We start from the raw sequence: 20,917 nt of genomic DNA on the forward strand, positions 1-20,917 counted from the left end.
GGCTGAAAACAACTGATATTTTATTCATTTTATTTTTTAGGTGGTTTTTTAGATTTTTCTACATTGAACAAATACTCATTTACAATCAGAGGAAAATGTATGAGATAACTCAGTGAATCCACCTCCACTTTTATTAGGCAACACCTACTACCTTACTGAATCCTCCTAACTGCTCTGGGCAATGCTGCCGGCAACTCCATTTTACAGAGGAGCACTGATAAAGGAGATTTTCAACTTTTAATGTTTGTGGGCCCTGCTCCTCGGCTTCCAGGGAAGCCATACTCCAACATTTGCCAAGGTCAAAATGACCCAGCAAAACCTCAGAGCATGGGCTCTATGTCTGCCCCAAGCGCACGTGGTGTACATCTGCTTTGTTAAAGAAAATAACCAAAAAGGAGCATTCTGAACACAAAAGATAAGAAAAAGTAAGAAACTTCCCTGGTTCCCATAAGACTCAAGTCACACAGCCTTGCAAATATTAGAAACTTAAGGCCTGCAACTTTCTGAAATGTTCTTTGTCTAATAATTTGCAACTTTTATGCAAATTATGTATATAAACCTACATCAAATGTTCCCTTACCAGAACACTCTCTTCTTTGTGAAGACTGTGCATCCCTGGCCCTGTCCTAACTTGGACTTGAATAACTCTCTCCCTCTTTTTTTTTTTTAAGAAATTCCAAAATGTGTTCATTTTGTGTCAACAGCATCCTGAGGCTCACAAAGATTAAGTCACTTGCTCAAAAAGACATGCTGCAGGTACACGGCAGGGTCAGATACGTGTAGCCTCGTGGCCCTAGTTCTCAACTACCATGCAGCATGGTTTGTATATATACTTACATATATATACATAATATGTATACATTCATATATAACCTGTATATTTCAAACAGGTCTCATCCCTTTCAAGTAGCAACCTCTGGAAAGCGCAAGAACATTAATGTGATGGCCAAGAACATGGCAGGCTCTTTGCTGGGACCCTTTGGAGACATGATCCTGATTAGTGTTCACAAGCAGACCTGGGTAAGGTCAGGACTATTTCCCCACTTTGTAGATGGGAACACGCAGCTCAGAGAAGTTAGGAACTTCCCCAAGTCACAAAGCTGGGAAGTAGGAGAGGCATGTGTGAACTCAGGTGATCTCACTCCAAGTCCATATACTCTTCCTTCCATCACATGACTCCAGGTGAATTCACACACGGTTTTACTTGCACTGCCAAGGATCCATCTATTTCTAGATTCCTCACTTCTAGGTCACACAAGAAAATCAGCTTCACAGTGCGTAGGTGGTTTACAATTAAAATGGTATGATCCACTTGGCTCATCCAGAGTTAGACACTTAGCTTCAAATAAACTGTTTCTCTTTAAAGTAATTCAAATTTAAGTTAAAATAACTGTCAAATGGAAAGGACTCGCCCCCGATTAGAGACAGAAGGAAAGAATGAGCTGCAGGTGCAGACACTTCTCAAATTGTTCTGAGCTTGGGTCTTCTTGTACACCCCAGGGCCTGGTGCCAGGGGAGCAGAGGTGTAATAAGTACATGTTGAAGGAACAAATGATGTACATGAACATCACCCCCTCATCCCCAGAGGAAATGGCAAAGGCTTCCCTCATGGAGTTGTAACTCATCCTAGGGGAGCCAGGTGGATGGTGACATCTTGGGTATGGCTGGCATTGTGCTCATGGAAATGGTCAATCACGTCACTCTGTAGTTAGGGTCAGAGTTGGGTTAGAAGCTTGGAATTATTATGTCTATATCCTTATTGCATTTTAAGAGCTGAGCCAGTCCAACTAATGTATTTTACAGATGGGGAAACTGAGGCCTACAGAAAGGCAGTGATGTGTCCCAGGTCACATGAGCCCATAGCAAGACAGTGATGTGTCCAAGGCAAAACCATGTCAGAATAGCAGGTCATACCCAGGTCTCTCCTCTGGCTTTCCTGCTCTTTGTGTTTCACTTCAGAAGGAAGGGAGGAAGGGGTGAGTGGTGTGTTTCTGACAGGGATCTGATGACAATAGACAGCACTCACAAAATATATCCACTTTTTGCTTTTATATGATTTTAAAAGTAATATATGTTCATTGTGTAAAAGAAAAAAAAGCGTCAAAAACACAAAGAAGTAAACAAAGTTACCTGTAATTCTCAACTCAGAGAAAATCCCTAATAACCTTTTATGTGTCTCCTTATATGTACACTACAATCCACTTATCTATTTTTAATGTATATAATACGCATTCATACTCATAACTGATTTCATGCTTTCTATTATTATTTTTCTATTTTCCACGTATTACAGTGTGAGCATTTCTTCTAATAACAAAATATCTTCAAAAATACCATTTCTAACAGCCACCTAACAATCTATTGAATGGACATACCATGATGAAGTCAACTTATCATCCACTATTATCAAGTAGATTGTTTCCAAAACTTCACACATGTACATGTTTGCACACAAATCAATGCCTTCCTTTTTAACTATTTCCTTATGATAGATTTTAAGAAGTGGGATTACTGGCTTAAGGGGTATGAATTTTTTTTAAGTAACCAAACGTGCCCCCTTTCTAAAGGCGTAAGCCACCAGTTGCACATGTCAGTGTCCATATTACTACAGCTTCACCAGCACAGCAGTTTTTGAAAAATACATTTTTTTTTAAATTTGATAAGCAACTTCCCCTAAGATACCCTGTATCCCCACTGCTGTTTTAGCTTGCATTTCTGTGACTTTAGTGAGTTTGAGTACTTTCATTAATGGTGTGCATTTTCTTTTCTTTTCTGTAAAAGTCTGCTCACAGAGCTCTTTGTATAGGATGCTGCCCTTTATCTTTATCACATTGTCCTGTGTGGCAATATTTTTACTAGTTGTTTGCTTGCCCCCCCCTTTTTTTATGGCTGTGCATTTTCAAAAAACCATATAAACACATTTTCCATTCCCTCCTAGTCAAATCTATCAGTCTTTCCCTTTGATTTCTCTCTCTGCTTTGATGATCAGAGGGTCCTCTGGGGCCCTGGTTCTCACAATGAGATACCCCTTACTCCCAGCAGGGTGGCTCCCCCACAGACAACAGCAGAGGCCAACCTGGTGTCTCACTGGGGATAACTCCACTCTGCCCCAGGAGGAAATAATCAAAGGTCTTATGCTGGCTAGCCTGCCAGTTTTTCACTGTTTGTGGAGAACTCATAAGAAAGATACAGCCTGGGGGGGTTAATCTGGCTATCTAGAAAAAGAGGGTGCCCTTCCAAGATCATCTTCCAAGAGGAGTATCTGAGGGCCTGTCCTGAGATGGCCCCATTCCAATCCCAGATATTATGATGTGTTTTCTCTCCAGGACTTCTAGAACTCATCTCTAAATTGGAATCTTTCTGATTCTTTGAAATAACAGTAGTGGTCACTCCTCTTTGTCTTTAAGGATTTGGAAATCTACCTCAAGATGCTGTATTCAAAGAGTTCTTTCAAAATTATACAGCCCTTCCCTGCTTAAAAGCCCTCTGAAGGCTTCCTCTTTCTGACAGCAGATCCTAGGCTCCTTACCATGGCAACAGGACCCCTGCCCACCTCTCCACCCTCACTTTCTACCTTTCTCCCTCCCTCACTGCCACTGAGCCACACTGACACTATCTCTTCCTCTAACTCTCTCCCTGGACACTCTTCCCCAAATAGTGCCCAGGGGGTCTCGTTCTCATCACTCACTCATCAGCTTGAGTTCATTTCCACAAAGATACCTGTCCTGCTCACTCTACTGAAATTTGCCCTAAGCCCCATATTGCCCTATTTTCCTTTCTTCACAACTCTTGTGGCAGTTTTATTTCTCCTGTTTATCGGTTTAGTTTTTTATTGTCTGTCTCTTCCCTCTAAAGATGACAGCTCAATGAGAACAGAACACCTGCCTGTCTTGAACAAAATAGACCATACCCATGTTTTTAAATGAATGACTGAGTTAATGAATACATGTGTAAGTGAGGGAATAAATGAATGGGCATGAAGTGAAATGACTACTGGAAAAGGGAGGGACCTCTTTACTTGTACTCCTAGAGAAGAGACCTGGTGCTGACAGCCAGGGTTGCCAGGATGTATCATGTGGTCCCTAACAACGACGCGCTGCCTTACAAGGGAACATGCTCTGTATTCCTGGAGATATGTTAGCATCATCAAGAAAGGTTTAACCCCAGGGAATTCAAGATGGACCCATGACCTCTTCACATTATCAAGTATAATATGTGAAAAAATAAACACTTTCTATGAGTGATAAATCTGGGCAAACCAGGCACGTGTTACAGTTCAAATGTTGCCATTCACTGCTGCATAGAATGCACAGGGTCCTTCCTGACAGCCTGTGGTATGAGGGATTTGCAAGGAATGCAGAGAAATTAGTGACTTGAGCCAGGGGACCTGTGGCATGAAGTTCCTCCCTTCATACCCAGCACCCCAGCTTCTCTATCCAATCAGGGAATGGCCAAGTCCTGATATCAAGGATGTGGCCACCAGCAATTCTCAGGCCCTGGCAGTGGGCCAAACACCCTGGTAGGGGCTGGAGACCCTGAGATGACAGGGACATGATCCCTGTTTTCAGGACACCCCCAATCCAAGAGGAGTTGAGTGCAATTCTAAAGGACTGGGACTCACGAAGTACACCAGTAAGTAAGTGAAATAATAGAAGCAAGTACAAGGTACAAAGGTGGGCCAAAGATGTACTCAACTCTGTCTGGGGGTGGGTGTGGGTCAGCATGTGCCAGAGGCTTGGGTCTTGAAGGAAGAGGAGGGGTTTGTCATGTGGGCAAGGTTTTGCAGATGTTCCGGGTAGAGGGAACAGTCCCTGTACCCAACTTTTTCTTCTGAGTTATATGACCTATTAAGTTCCCTTTGTTGTCTACACTGGTGAATTGGGTCAGTTGCTTGCCATCACTTTTGCTCTGACTGATATTGGGAGGAAGTGGCAAAGTTTGCAACTGGTTACATTGCTGGAGTATAAGGTTTGATGAGGTGATGGCAAGAGATGAGGCTGGGTAAGAAGTCCCAACGGCTCTCATGAGCCCCCTTCCTTCTTGTCTCCATAGTCCCACTGGGTCCAAGTCCTGCATCTTTCATGCCTTGGCAAGAAGGCTGCCTTCAATACCACACATCCTGGCTGGAGCCTATACCTGGGTTTTCTTATTCTTTCAGCTTTAGACTTAATATGAGCTATATTATTTGGGTTCCTGATTCCAGATCTTTCTCAGAAGTGGCTGTCAGCATTGGAGAGGAAATCAAGGACAACATATAATTAAATGGTAGAGATGGGACAGGTGAGGCAGTGCCTGGAGATTACAGGGTGCTTCAGGCAGTAGAGGCAGGGGGCCGAAGGCTGAGTGACTTTTAACCATCAGAGAAGTGTAATGATTCCCTAAAATATGCAGAAGCCTGTGGTGGCAAGAACAGATCTTGACTAGGCTTTGCCTGGGACTTAAGTTAATAAGCTGAAGCTTCATTATTCTTAGCCACTTGACTGCAATTTTGTAATGGTCCCTTGTTCCCCAAGAGTCAGAATGACAACGGGTGGTGATGCTGCTGATTTTGGTCACATACTGACCTATCACAGCCAGATCTGACCCCAGCCATTTCTGGGAAGGCTCCAGACTTTCTGACATTGGTGTCCACCAGCAGAGAGGCTTCTGGTTTCCTCTGAAGCGTCTCCACACTCCTCGATCCCTCTCCATCCCCCTCCATTGTCTGAAAATTCAACCTTGGGTACAGAATCTGGAGAAAGGAGACCAAGAGAACTGAGCACACCAGCAAAAACAGGTGTCCTGAGAAGAAAGGAGGAGATCAAAACACTGCAATGGTCTCCATGCTCCCTAAGGCTTATGGACCACTGTCCTGCAACAAGGACTGAGCAGAGGAGATTGTGCACACTTTGCAGACGGAGGGCCATATGGAAGGGCTTTGGGAATTAGGGATGCTTCCTGCCAGCCTGAGGACTGCAAAAAATTAGTCCAGGCTGAAAAGAAATTAGGTGGCAGCCAACCAAGAGTCTGGCAAGGAGCGGACAACAGGATGCTGCAGCGAGGCCTGTGGGGCCCGCACGGCAGCTGCTAGCTACACGGCATGACGGCGGTGGGGAAGGGGCCCCATGGGGCGTATGGACGGCCGGGCTCTCTGGTGAATCCCGGGGCCCCCTTTGTGAACCATCAGGAGCTTAATAAAACACAGACGCAACTTGCTGGAGGAAAGAGGCTTCCCCATCTCCCTTCTCAAGCCTCAAGAATCTCCGTCTCTCTGTCCTGGCCTCTTCCTTTTCTTTCATTTCAGAGAAGGAGTCTACACTGCTCTATCCTTGCTCCATCCTCCTCCTCCATCACTCTGGGGATTCCACATGTTATGAATTACACTATGTCCCCCCAAAAGATACAACTGAAGTCCTACTTCCTGTTACCGGTGAATGTGACCTTTTTGGAAATAGGTCTTTGCAGATTTAATCAAGTCAAGATGAGGTCGTACTGGAGTAGACTGGGCCCTCATCCCATGACTGGTGTCTTTAGAAGAAAAAGGGAATTTGGGCATAGACGCACAGGAAGAGTAGAATGCCATGTGACAAAGGAATCAAAGATTGGAGTGATATGTCTCCACCCCAAGGAATGCCAAGAATTGCTGGCAACCATGAGAAGCTGGGAGGAGGTGAGGAAGGACCCTCATCTGCATCCTTGAGAAGGGAGCACGGTCCTGCTCATGCCTTGATCAGAGACTTGCAGCCTCCAGAACTGTGCGAGACTACATTTCTCTTGCTTGAGTCACCCAGCCTGTGGTGCTTGGCCACAGCAGCCAGTGGACACGGGTACACTGCACATCTAGCCAGCATTTCCTCCTTCTAGCTGCTTTCAGAGCTTCCTAGCTTCCTTTGCTCTTGTGTGTGGCCACCCACAGCCGCCTCCCCACTTCCCAAGACAACAACCCCAACCCCAACAATAAGAAACTTCCGATTTAAGGCTGAAAATGAACTGAGGGTTAAGGAATGTTCATATTTACATGAAAGAATTACAACCAACACTTCAATAAGTACATGGAGATTCATTTGGAAGGATGTTTACCAAAATGCTAACCTGGTTATCTCTGAAGGGTGGGATGGAAAATGAGGGTTATTATATTCTTCTTCAGACTTTTTGGTGCTATCTACATTTAAAAAAGGGGAGAGCACAGAGCATTTTTTACAACCAGGAAAAGACAATGAGGTTATCTTTATTTTGGAAAAAAATGATAAATATAACAATGATGTAATATCATGGAAAATGCTTATGGGACAATTTCATGTGACATAGAACAATAGAAAAGGGAACACAGTAAAAATGATGGTCCTGGAAGAGGAGATGGAAAATTCCTAATTTGTTAAGGTGGTGAGGCTGCAGGTGATTTTTTTTGTTTTGAAAATTTCCATTGACCAAGTTGACCCTTGAACAGCATGGGTTTGAACTGCTCAGGTCCACTTATATGCAGACTTTTTTTTTTTAATAAATACAGTACAATAATATAAATATATTTTCTCCTCCTTAGGATTTCTTTAATAACATTTTTTTTCCTCTAACCTACTTTATTGTAAGAATACTGTATAGAATACACATAACACACAAAGTAGGTGTTAATTGACTGTTTATATTATTGGTAAGGCTTCTGGTCAACAGGAGCCTATTAGTACTTAAGTTTTGGGGGAGTCAGAAGTTATACACAGATTTTTGACTGTGCAGGGGATCAGCACCCCTAACACCTGCTATGTTCAAGGGTCAACTATAATACGGTTTGGGCATTAACCAAAACTTTAGGTTGGCATCGATAAATAAATGAGTGTGAAGCAAGCCCTTCTACTTGGCTTGGTGGCCATATAATTAGCCTCTTCTTCCTTCCATTGCTATAACTGTTGGACAGGGCAGTCTACGCCTGCTAGCCCCAATTCCCATGTACCCATCTCCACAACCCTCTGCATCTGGCTCAACTTCCTCTCCACCTCCATGAAATCACATTGAGGTCACTCCAAAATGCCAAACCAAGATGCCATGGCCTCTGTTATGCCCTCACTTTCCCTGATTTCTAATAAAAACTAACGTACCATGCGCCTCTATTCCAAGTCCTGTGTATCTTCATTCATTAAATCTGACAGCAGGTGTTATCATCCCCATTTTCCAGATAAGGAAACTTGAGGCACAGAGTGGTTAAGAAACTCACCAAGGTCACATATCTGTTGGTGGTGTGACCATGAGTCAAATCTGATAGCCTCCTGGATCTAGAGAAGGGTTTCCTAATCTCGGCATTATTGATATTCAGAGCTGGATAATTCTCTGTTGTGGGGGGCTGTCCTGAGCATTGCATGGTATCAGGAACATCACTGGCCGCTGCCCACTAGATGCAATAGCACCCCCATGCCCAGTTGTGAGAACCAAAAATGTGTAGAGACATTGTCAAGAGTCCTCTGGGAGTCAAATTTCCCCCAGTGGTGAACCCCTGCTGTAAAGCTCCTCCAGGCCTCTGTAGCATGATCTTTGTCTTCCCCTCCCAAACCCTTCCTCCCTGGCTCAATGACACCCTCTTCCCTTGTCTCCCAGATGCTTCTTCCTGGCTCCTCACTTCACCATTTTCTCCCTTCCTGTGGCTCTTCTTCAAGCCTCCCTGTTGGTTCTTTGCCTATGGAATCATCTCTGTTCTGGAGGTTTTCCACCTTGTCCTCAAAGGCAATAGTGAAAATGACTCAGGTTTACAGAGCACTTCCTCTGTGCCAGGAGTCATTTTTAAGCTTTTAATTATGCTATCTTTAATCCTCACCATGATCCTGCATGGAGGGGAGTATTTTCAAGGAACTAAGGCATGGAGAGATTAAGCAAAGCAAGAACAAGGTCCACGTGAGACTCAAGTGATTCAAAGCCAATGTGCATAACCACCATGCAATCAGCACTGTTCACCCACCTGAAAACTCAGTACTTCAAACTCCCTGTGCCCGGGGCCCAAGTTATCAGCCTCCTTCAAAGTGGATCTCTTGACTTCTCTTACCCACCATGCTCCCGGGAGCCCAGTATCTGTCACCCTGAAGCCATCTGCAATTCTGACACCAACTGTGTAAAGAGTCACCAATGTTGCTGATTCTCCCCTCCAGAAGTGTCCCCCCCGCTCTTACTCTCATTTCCCTCCCATTGCCTCATTCCCAGGACCCCTCAATAGACCCTCAGCTCCTAGTCCTGGGGTCACAGTCCCTTATCTTATTCCTCTCTGTAGCATAGGGCCTGGCTCAGAATCCAGACTGCTGAGTGTTACTCAATTTTCCTGCCTCTACCCCAGGGACTCCCAAGCTAAATGCTACAGGGCCTAAGCAGGTGACCCCAGGACTGGATGAAGTGGGCTAGCCTTTTCTGGTAGATCTTCGGTATTCTCTTTGTTTCCATAGTAAACAAATAGAAATATTCTTAATTTCCACAATGCACTCTCTGGACTTTTTGGCACACACCTTGCTCCATCTTTCATTTTCCCACTTTTTTTTTTTTTTAAAGATTTTATTTATTTATTTGAGACAGAGAGAATGAGAGAGACAGAGAGCACATGAGAGGGGGGAGGGTCAGAGGGAGAAGCAGGCTCCCTGCCGAGCAGGGAGCCCGATGCGGGACTTGATCCAGGGACTCCAGGATCATGACCTGAGCCGAAGGCAGTCGCTTAACCAACTGAGCCACCCAGGCACCCCATTTTCCCACTTTTGATAATGACTCAAGTACAAGAAACATTTCATACTTCTGTAGGCAAGCATAACCTCTTTGATAAATGGCAGCTAACGCAGGCCTCTGTAGAGAGCAAGGGGGAGCGGGTGGGACTGGTGAAAGGAAGAATGGCCTGAGCCCCAGCCGTTATGGCCACATAGGAATGAAGTCCCAGGTGGCCCTAATGACTTTTTGTTGAAGCCCAAATCTAGATATTTATATGAAATCCTCAAAAACTTAAATGTTGATGACTCATTCAAAAGAAGTTTTAAAAATCGCCATGCAGACTGGCACCAAAAATAAATAAAGCAGGATTTCTATGGGAAAACTCTCATGGAACTCAAACCTGCACCTAAAGGGGACCATGGCGACCCAACTCCAGCAGACAGTGGCCACGTAGAAATACCTGGGTCTGGTTTTACCAAATCCTCTGTTTTGCAAATGAAGCCAGAAACTTGCCTTTTATAAGATCTTTTGACGAAATCTCCCTTTTTTAAAAGTCCTGGACCATGTTGGGTGAGCAAACCCAACTTGTCTGGACAAAGCATGTGGCCTGGAAGTGGTCAGTGCATGATCTGCAACTTGGGGAGCTAACTCCAACCTCTTCACCAACCTCTTCTGCATTTCACTCCTGGACTGATCTTCAAATCCTGCTTTCTTCATGCTATCTGCTGCTCAAAACCCTCCGGGAGCCTCTCCTGCCTACAAGTGGGAGTTCTTACTTCTTCACCTGGCATTCAGTGCTCCCCAGAAAGCGGTCTGGGTCTCCTCTTAGCTGCATCTCCTCTGCCTGGCCCCTGGCTCTGCTGCCTTCCACAATCATCTTCTATCTGCTCACGATGCGCTCTGTCCGTGCCACTCCCCGTGCTCAGGAAGCTGCCTCTCAAAAACTCCCTCAACTCAAACCCTACTTCCTCAGTGATATCTCCCCCCCATTCCCATCACCCTCAGTTGTGTCTTAGTCATGTGGAAATTATCAATATGATGTCTTCTGACAGCTCACAAGTTGTGGCCTCCTACTTAACTCTTCACCTGTTCGAGGGTGTCCTCTTCTAGGCACAAAGGTCTTGCCTCGACCCCAAGTCTCCTCTTCACAGTGCCCAGAGAGATCTTTGTAGGACCCACATCTCAGCATGTCACTGTCCTAGACAGAGGATTTTGGACGCTGCCCACTATTCGCAGATCGAAGCCCAAATACTTTTGAATGATACACAAAGTCTCGCATCCAGTCTGGTTTTGGTCTACTTCTCGAGTTCCACTGTGGCCATCCCCCAGGATATGCTCTATACTCCAGTCACATGGGACCACAGCTGTCCCCCAGAAGCCAAGATCTGTCTCATGTTTGAAACTCTGTACAGACTTGGGGAAAATGAAAGGGATATCAAAGGACCATTCAGATGGAGCATTGTGGAAATTAAGAATATTCCTGTTTAATATGGAAACACAGTAAGTCCAGAAATACCCTTGCCCACTTGCCTGCTTGTAATGGTCTTTAAAAGCTTGCTCTTAATAATACTTCCCCTGTAGAATGGGCTGGTATTATTCACTTCTTAGGAAAGCCATCGTTAACTACCCAACACCCACACACACCCACACACACACTATGAAAATGGTGAAGCTCTCTGTAACAACTAGGGGTTGATATATATGTTTGTGCCTCCTTCCCTGAGTGCCTAGCAAGTGTCCAGTACACAGTAGGTGCTATAGAGATCCACAAGGAAAAGGAGTGTGCTCTGGCCTCACTTCTCAGGGTCCTAGACCATCTGAAGTCAACAACACTTCAACAACTAGCAGGAAAAAGAGTCTGAAGATGCCAAAATGGCAGGCAGAGTGAGGGGAAAAAAGCAAGGACATCAGCTAGTCCAGCTCTGCCCGACTTGCCGTGGGTCTCTGAGACTGCTACTTCTCTCTGGGCCTCAGTTTCCTCACTAGGACAAAGAAAGTTGGGCTAAGTGACCTCCAAGGGCCCTTTTTCTGGGGTGACTGCCTCCAATTCCAGACTCGGAACCAAGGCTTTCAACACCCACCTCTCTGTCTGTCCGAGTTCCCTTGTGACATTCTGTCACGTAGCAGTAGTTCATAAGAATCAAGATTACCAGCTACTGAGTACTTGCAGAGTGCCAGGCACCTACAAGGGGCTTTTCAAGCCTTATCTCTTCGAATCCTCACATAAAGCCCCTGTGAAGTAGGTACTTATCTAGGGCTGGGTCTCCTAGAAGCCAAGCCCAAAACAAGCTTCCAAAAAGCTGTGATTCCAGGAGGGAGGGTGTGCTCTTAAGGCAAAGCTGGAAGGGGGTGAGGGAAGCAGGACAGGAAGGGGTGTAGTTGTGCATAAAGCCCAGTCTTGGTCTGATCTACAGGGCTGGCTCTGAAGTTGTCCCACCCTGAGGAAAGACACCTGGGTTTTTACATCCCCAGAGTCACTCAGTTACCAACTCCCCTGACCAAAAGGGGAAGGTGACAAAGGGGAGTTAGCCTTTGGTTTATCTCAGGGACGCGACTGCCATCAGCCCACCAGCCAAAGGCTCTGAAGAAGCTGGAGGTACAACTTGCAGTGCTGAGGGATGGGTGCACTGGCTGGCAAAGGGGATCGGAGCAGAGAACCTCAGCCATCTCTACAACACTACAATTAGCCCATTCTGCAGATGTGGAAAACCGAGACCTGGAGTGATTCAACATGCAGTATGGAGGTTTGTACTAGTAGGTACAAATCGCATCTCCCATAAACAGACCCCTCCCCTGAAGGCCCCATGTGCCTGTGTTTTCCCCAGCACCCAGAACGGTGACTGGGGACTGAGATGTGTTTGGAACGGCTGAGTCTGTGAGCTGCTGCTTGCTAGGGCTGGGGGGCTCGGGGCCTCAGGGTGGCATGTCTCTGTGAGGCCGGGGAGGGGGTTGTCAGTCCTCACCCCATGCGGGGGCCGAGGGAGCCACCCCACTCTCCGACAGCTGCCTGGGCTCCAAGGGCTGTCAGCGGCCTGCTCCACGCGGGGCGGGCCTCCTGCCAGGCTGGTGCTCAGGGAAGGGGAACATTATTCATCAGGGAGATAAGGCAGCTGATGAGAGACGGACCTCAGAGCAGCTGTTCCTCAGTGGCTGGAACGGATGCTGGAGAAGTGGAGGGGAGGGGAGGATGGGGGACAGCCCATTTTGAGATAAAAGATGATGGTACTGCTGGGAGGTGACAGGAGAACACATTTCCAACCCAGGCTGGGCGGTAGTGTATACTTGTACCCAAGGCTTCCCCACAAATATCCATGCCTAACAAGCCACATATGTGCTTCTGTCAGGTTAACTATCGAACCAGTCAGGGGGCCCTCTTATCAGCTCACTAGGCATGAATATCCACCTGGTGGGGTACACAGTTCCCAGGAAGACTCCTTCCCCAAGCTAATTGCTCAGTGCAAGCGTCCTGGGGCCCAGGGAAGCTAAATGCTCCTGGCTGGGCTATAGCCTTAAATCACTGGTTTCCTGCCTCCAGGGCACTTAGGTGGCAAGGACTTCAGGGAAGCTAAGCCCCTTTCCTGCTGCCCCTGTGGGTCTCCCCTCTTTTCTCAAAGGTAGTCCATACATGGTGGAATTTTCCAGATTGGGGAGCAAGTGTGGGTGAGGTTTCTTTATTTTTGGGGGTTTTTTTTTGTTGATGTTTTGAAGGGAGCCATTAAAAGAGACCCCGAGGATTTCCTGGCAGGGGAGAGTTGGATGTGAGGTCTGTGAAGGGAAATGGGCTCCCAAGTAGGGTTCATGGACAGCGTCTGAGCTCTTGGTGTCTTCCCTGATGTGCCCTGGCCATCTCTCCAGGCTCCTCCCCTGCCCATAGGTCAACTTCCTTTCTGACCAGACTGAAGGGTTTCCTTAGAAGCCTGGGGCTCCCCTGCCCTGTGCCTGGCAGTGGACTTTCCCATGCTGACCTCTGGCTTTATTCTATCTTATCAGTCAGAATTGGGGGGGGCGGGTAAGGCGGTGTATAGAGGGTTCTTTACAAGTATGTGTAATAGGATATTGATATAAAATATCTAAAACAAATGCAGCAGAATGTTAAGATTCAATAAGCAGGGTCATGAACAAACAGGTAACAGTGTTTATGAAGCACATAGTGTGTGTGAGGACCTTTGGTCTTTTTAAAAAGATTTACCTTAATTAATCCTGACAATTACCTTTTGAGGTAGGTGTTTGGTTTAAAAAAAAAAATAAGAGGCACAGAGAGGTTAAGTAACTTCTCTAATGTCACACTGTAGAGGCAGGTAGCCTGGCTCCAGAATGGGAGCTCAACCACCTCAGTATATGGGTGTTTGTTATAGTATTCTCTGTACTTTTTCTATGCATGTAATAGTTTAGAATTGCTTTTTTAAAGGCTCTGAAGTATATTACGCAGCCATCAAAAAAAATGAAATCTCACTATTTGCAATGATGTGGCTGGAACTAGAGGGTACTATGCTAAGCAAAATAAGTCAGTTGGAGAAAGACAATTATCATATGATCTCACTGATATGTGCAATTTAAGAAACAAGGCAGAGGATCATAGGGGAAGAGAGGAAAAAATGAAACCAGAGAAGGAGACAAACAGTAAGAGACTCTTAATCTCAGGAAACAAACTGAGGGCTGCTGGAGTGGAGGGGGGGTGGGGGGATGGGGGTAACTGGGTGATGGACATTGGGGAGGGTATGTGTTGTAATGAGCACTGGGTATTATATAAGACTGATGAATCACAGACATGTACCCCTGAAACAAATAATACATTATATGTTAATTTAAAAAAATTAAAAATAAAGGCTCTGAAGTAAGCATGACAAAATGTGAATATTTATTAAATTGATGTGTTCAACTGTACATGTTTAAAATTATTCCAAACTTTAAAAAATATATATGAATATTTTAAAAGAAAAAGAAAAAAAATCCTCCGTGTTGTTGCAACTTCCTTTTCAGAAGCCTTCTGGAACCTCCTCAAGCCCCCTCCTCACACGCCTCCTCTAAGATCTCTCTCCTCTGTACTATTCTCATGGCCCTTATCATACCACAACCTAGCTGTAGATTTATGTCCTGTTTCTCCCTCTGGGCTGTGAACTCCATCAGGGAAAGGGTGATGTTGGATTTATAACTGTATTTCCAGGGCCTGGCCTATTGCAAGAAATCTAGGTGCTCCATAAAGTTGTTTAACTAAATGAAGCCATTCTAGGGGCCCCCACGGGTGAAGACTGAGCAGCTGATGGAGGGGAGGCTGTGGAGGGTGGAGGGAACAAACGTGGGCCTTGCCCTCCCTGCTGGAGACATATGGCACTAATTTTTAGGACTATCACCCAGTCAGGGTTTCCAGCATAAATGCTTCCAGCTGCACCTTTCGCTGTGCACAGGAACTTCTTAAGACAGGATCTTGGCTGCTCCCAGCTCCGCTCACGTGCCCATCAAAGATGTAGAGGGTAGAAGCAGCTTTCGAGGAAGCCATCTGTGCTTTACCCATTGCATCTCAAACTGTGACTCTGCTGGTTTGGCAGTTGCCAAATCAACCCTCTGCAATTTGGCTTCTTCCTTCTAGCGTAGGGGCCCTCCATCTTGGCAGCACATTGGAAGCACCAGCACCTGGGGAGCTCTCAAAACTATTTACACCTCGTCTTTCCCCTGCCTTCAGATATTCTGATGTGATTGGCTTGAGGCTGGGGATTTTTAGAAGCTCTTCAGGTGGTTATAATGGACAGCCAAGGCTGAGAGCTTCTGTTAGGTGCTCTCTGCAAAAAAGACAGCTACCACCAGGTGAACTGTGATGGCATCTTCATTCAGTGCAGTTATTAAGCATCTATTATATGACAGGCACTGGGGAAGGAAGGAGTTTGAGATCTCTGTCCCATGCAGCAGCTAAATTGAGCAGAAGAATTATTCAGCTGTTTTTGATGTGCATAGATCACATAGCCAGACTGGGAATGGTCGTGTCTTAGTACCTCCTAAGACCATGTCAGATACCACTGATTGGCCTAGTGCAGAGTGATTGTCAATAAATGGCTGTTGAACAAGAAAGCAAGGTGGTAACTATATATACAATACTTAGGTATGTTTCCCCAAGGTTCAGCAAAAGCATGGGTTTATTCTTTCCCCTGCTGGGTGGGACTTCATATACTCAGTGCCATCCAAGAGACATGTCAGTGTGCAGTGATCACATAAAGCCAAGTCTGGCTGAACCTGGGCAATGTATCTAAGGATTTAAATAGACTTCTAACTAATTTTTAACACTGCTGGTGCATGGACTACTCTTTGAGAATGACTGGCTAAGGCAAACACCGACTAAGCACACATGCGTTCATTTAATCTTTCCAATAACCCTAGAGGTCGATTAGTGGAGTGTTCTGGGCATGGACTTTGGGCTCAATTCCTGCTTCTATGCCGCTTAACAACTATATGATCCTGGAACAGTAGTTAACATTTTGATGCTTCAGTTTACCTGGCTGTAAAAACTAGGATGGTAACAATAATATGCTGCTCATAGTGTTGCTACAAGGATCAAATGAGCCAATCCAGATAGAGTTTAGGCTGGCATCTGGCATGTGGAGAGCCCTTGATTAATGTTATGCTAGCTAAATATTGATGCTGACAGGTAGGTAGCATTTATTGGTGACACCAGAGTTTCTATGAATATGATTTTTTAAATGTCTTTGTATCTTAAAAATAGGGAATTCATGTACATGAGATCACACACAGCAGCGCTGCTATATGCCCACCTGATCCCTGCTGCTTTCTCCTGAGAAGCAGATCTTGCCAGTTGTTTCCATGTGTAGCTCCACCAGTGGGTCCCATAGATTTCCCACCACTGATAGCAACAAGCTTCTCACAGTGCCATTATCACTTCATGTCCTCAGTGGTCCCATCCCTGGTGAAAATTCTGTTTAGGGCCTTGTGTCCACCTTCCCAGTTCCTTGCCTTCACCACCACAGTCCTGGCAATGAACTTCAGATGCTTTTCCATGGCCATGGACTTCGAAGTCTTCTGTATACTGTTCTGACTCTTATTTTTCTACATAGCTGCACATCTTGGAAATCTTTTCATATCAGTACAAATGCAGATACTTCTTTATTTTTAATTGTGTCTCATTATATGGGTTTTTGCTAATTTATTTTCCAATCTCAGATGGACAGTTAGGTTTTCTAATTGGTAGCTATCAACAAACACTTTTGAGAATGATCTTGGCACATATAACACCAATTGCCTGCCACACAACTTTGAATGTAATGTAGTGCCAACAAGGATTTATAAGAACGTTATGTGTCATGGAGTTGGGTGCAAAAAAAAAGATGTTTGACAGTATCTGCTTATATCTTCTGTATACAAGATGATTTGGGCTACAAATAACAGTGATGACTAAGTCAATAAAGAAAGTGTATTACTTCTATCACTGAGATGGGGGAGTCATAGGGGTGATTAAATCAGGGGCTCAACATCATCCTCAAGGACCTAAGTGCTTTGTATCCTTCTGACTCTTATTCTCAGGGATGGGCTTTTGTCTTCATACTGTCCCTTTGTGTTATCAGTGAGCCCCCAAGATCCCTGGGTCATACGCTCATGCCTGCCAGAAAGGGCCCCCTTCTTGTATTACTTTTAAGAAGCGTGGTAAACTGGGGCGCCTGGGTGGCTCAGTCGTTAAGCGTCTGCCTTCGGCCCGGGTCATGATCCCAGGGTCCTGGGATCGAGCCCCGCATCGGGCTCCCTGCTCTGCGGGAAGCCTGCTTCTTCCTCTCCCACTCCCCCTGCTTGTGTTCCCTCTCTCCTGTGTCTCTCTGTGTCAAATAAATAAATAAATAAAATCTTTAAAAAAAAAAAAAAAAAAGAAGCGTGGTAAACTTCCCAGAATCCCCAAGCAGATGCCTCTCAGGCTTCACTGGTCAGAACTGTGTCTTGGGCTCTTACCTAAACACATCTCTCAGTGCGAACAGAAGGACTACAACTAGCTGAAAGGAACCAAGATTCATTCCCTGGCACCAGAGAGGGACCTATGTTTCCCTGAAGCATATGGCCACCAAACATCTGAATAGACTCAGGATTTGGTAGGGCAGAAATAAGGTAAGCAACCAACAGTACACAGCATACCTTCTGAAACCTTTGTTTTCATGGATGACCATATGCTGTTCTTTCAAAGAATTGGCTCATAGGATTATGTGTTTTAAGAGAACAATATTGTTACGTATATTTATAATGACACATATGGATAAATTTAAATATGCATTAATAACTCTTAAAATCTGCTGCAAGGCTTTCATGGAGTCTGGCAGACCTAGCAGTACAAAGAACTCTTGACTCAGAATCAGAAAACACAAGCTTGAGACTCTGTGTCACTCTAAGCGAGGCCTAGGGGATGTTTCTTTATCCTTCCAGGCCTCTGCAGCTTGAAGGAAAATAAGATGTTATGGATAGAGGAAAAGGGAATGGATTTTGCAGTTAGACCTGGCTTAGAATTCCAGCTCCACCAGCTGTGTGACTATGCAAAAGTTTTGGACCTCAGTTTCCTCATAGGTAAATGGTGATAAAAATATGACATTTATAAGGCCATTAAAAATATACTTGACACAGGTATAATTTGCATAAAATAAAATGTATCAATTTAAAATGTATAGTTTGATGAGCTTTGACAAATGTATACGCCTATCTAATCATCACACTAGTCAAGAGAAGTACTTTGTATCACCCGAAAACTTGCCTTGTGCCCTCTATAATCAACCCCCTCCATTCCCTTTTTCCCTAGGCAAACACTGATCTCTCAGTGACCAGAGATTACTTTGGCTTGTTCTAGAATTTCATACAAATGGAATTATAAATTATGTACTCTTTTGTGTCTAGCTTCTTTTGCTCAACGTAGTATTTTTGAGACTCTGTGTTGTGTGTTATGGAGGATGGACTGGAAGTAGACCAACATAACTCCTGTCTCCCGTGTTCGTATGCTTATATGATCCCCTCCTATAAATATGGGCAGGACCTGTGACTTGTTCCTAGAATACAGCAAAGGTGATGGGCTATCACTCTCCTAATCACATTGCATTATATAAGTCTCTGTCTTGCCAGCAGACTCGCTCTCTTTTTCCCTTGCTTTGAAGGAGGGAACTGCCATGTCGTGCAAGGGCTTAAGGAAAGGGCCATGTGACAAGAAACGGTGGGTAGCCTCCAGGATCTGAGGGTGGCCTCGACTGATGACCAGCAAAAGCCTTGGTTTTCAAGCCACAAGGAAAAGAATTCTGCTAAAAACCTGTATGAACTTGGAAGTGGTTCCACTGCCAGTCAAGCCTCCAGATAAGAACCAAGGCCTGGATGACATCTTGATTGCAATCTGACAGAAGAAATGGCTAAACTGTGCCCAGACTTCTGACCCACAGAAACTGTGAGGTGATAAATATGTGTTAAGTCAATATATGTGTGGGGATTTTGTTACTCAGCATAGAAAACTAATACATCTCTCTCAATGTTTTGTTCCTTTTTTGTCACTGAGAAGCATTCCCTTATGTGGATGTATCATATTTTATTTCTCTATCCACCAGTTGATCGACATTTGAGTTGTTTCCAGTTTTGGGTTACTATGAATACAGTTGCTATGAAAATTCTTGTATGAGTCATTTAGTATACAGGTTTCATTTCTCTTTGGGGAAAAATCTAGTAGGAGAATGGATGGATTATAATGAAACATATAGTTAACTTTGTAAGAAACTGCCAAACTGTTTTGCAAAGAGGCAGTACCATTTCATACTCCTACTAGCTGTGTATGAGAGTTCCAGTTGCTCCACATCCTTACCAACAGTTTGCATTGTCAGTCTTTTTAATTTGATATCTCATTATAGTTTTTATCTGCATTTCCTGGTAGTTAATGATGTTTAGAATCATTGCATGCATTTATTGGCATTTTTTATATATAACTTCTTTTGTCAAATACTTACTTAAATCTCAAGACATTGGCGTCCCAGTATCTTATTTTAAGAAAGCAATACATATATAATGTGATTGGCACTTAATAGACACCAAATAAAAGAAAGCTATTTTGCCTTATACTATTTTTAAGGTCACTTAAGAGATAAGGTTCTCTGATTCTATATAGGGCCCACAAAGTATGGTTTTTTTTCTTTCAAAGTAGGCTCCATACCCAGCATGGAGCCCAATGTGGGGCTTGAACTCACGACTCTGAGATCAAGACCTGAGCCAAAATCAACAGTCAGACAGTTAACCAACTGAGCCACCTAAGTGCCCCCACAAAGTACACTTTTAATAATATATTCTCAATCCTGGCCCTGAAGAAGGGGAAGAGGAGAAAAAGTGAGAAGTTAACAGTGGGGGTGGAGCAGGAATGCCGGAGTCCCCAGGATTTGAGCGGGATGACTTTATGGGCAGGAGGCACTGCCCAGTGAAGGAATGGTGGGGAGTTTTGTCTTAGAGATGTTGGAGATGAAGGGAAAGGTGGCATCCCAGGGACTTCATTGCAGAGCCTCAAACGAGGGTGAGTGCTGAGGGCCCCAGCTCTGCCAGACCTGCCATCCAAAGGGTGCCAAACACCTGTATTTAAAGCAGCAGAGATTTTGATCATTTTGTTACAATCTAAAGTCTATTACTGCCTGTGTTAGCCCTGCAGTCACCGGGGAGGGGGGCTGGAGGACAGAGCGAAGCACGCGTGAGGGGACATTACAGGAATCCTGGGACAACTCTCTATCAGAGACGCTAAAATTAGCACATCTCCCTCCTCACCGCTCCTCCTGCCCCAACTCTAATTAATCCCATGGCCCCAAGCTCCATGTCTCAGATCTAAACACCCTTACTTCAAGGGGCCTCAGAAGGTTGGTTTTCTAAAGCATCTGGAGAAGGATAAAGGCAGTGACTGTGCCTAATAAGCTTCTCAAAGCCCAAATTTTCTCTCATAGGGGGGAAAAAAGTTTTATAGGGATTTTTCTATTAATAAATGTGACATGTGCTTAAAGAAAAAAAACAAAACAAAACAGAAGAGCAACATACCAGGAACAGAGTAAAAGTATATGTAGTCCCAAGATTCAGAGGCCTGTTGACATTCCAAAGTACTTCCCCCCATATTTTCAATATATAAACATACATATAAATTTCTAGATAAGATGGAATGACACAAATATGCCCTCTCCTAATCTTTTTTTGCACTTACTATTTCACAGAGATCTTTGCATGCCAAAATGTAAACATCTAAACCTTTTTGTTGGCTACATAGTATACTTGGTGCCCATTTAGATTTTTAAAA

At 44.6% G+C, this 20,917-nt stretch overlaps 1 protein-coding gene across 2 annotated transcripts in view; it reads right to left on the reverse strand.

Moving 5' to 3' along the window:
• SYN3 (synapsin III) overlaps positions 1–20,917 on the reverse strand; it is a 445,565-nt gene that overhangs the window by 302,980 nt on the left and 121,668 nt on the right. The window lies entirely within an intron of this gene.

Source organism: Leptonychotes weddellii, chromosome 5 (assembly GCF_054177405.1).
Source record: "Leptonychotes weddellii isolate Sample4059 chromosome 5, ASM5417740v2, whole genome shotgun sequence".
NCBI lineage: Eukaryota > Metazoa > Chordata > Mammalia > Carnivora > Phocidae > Leptonychotes > Leptonychotes weddellii.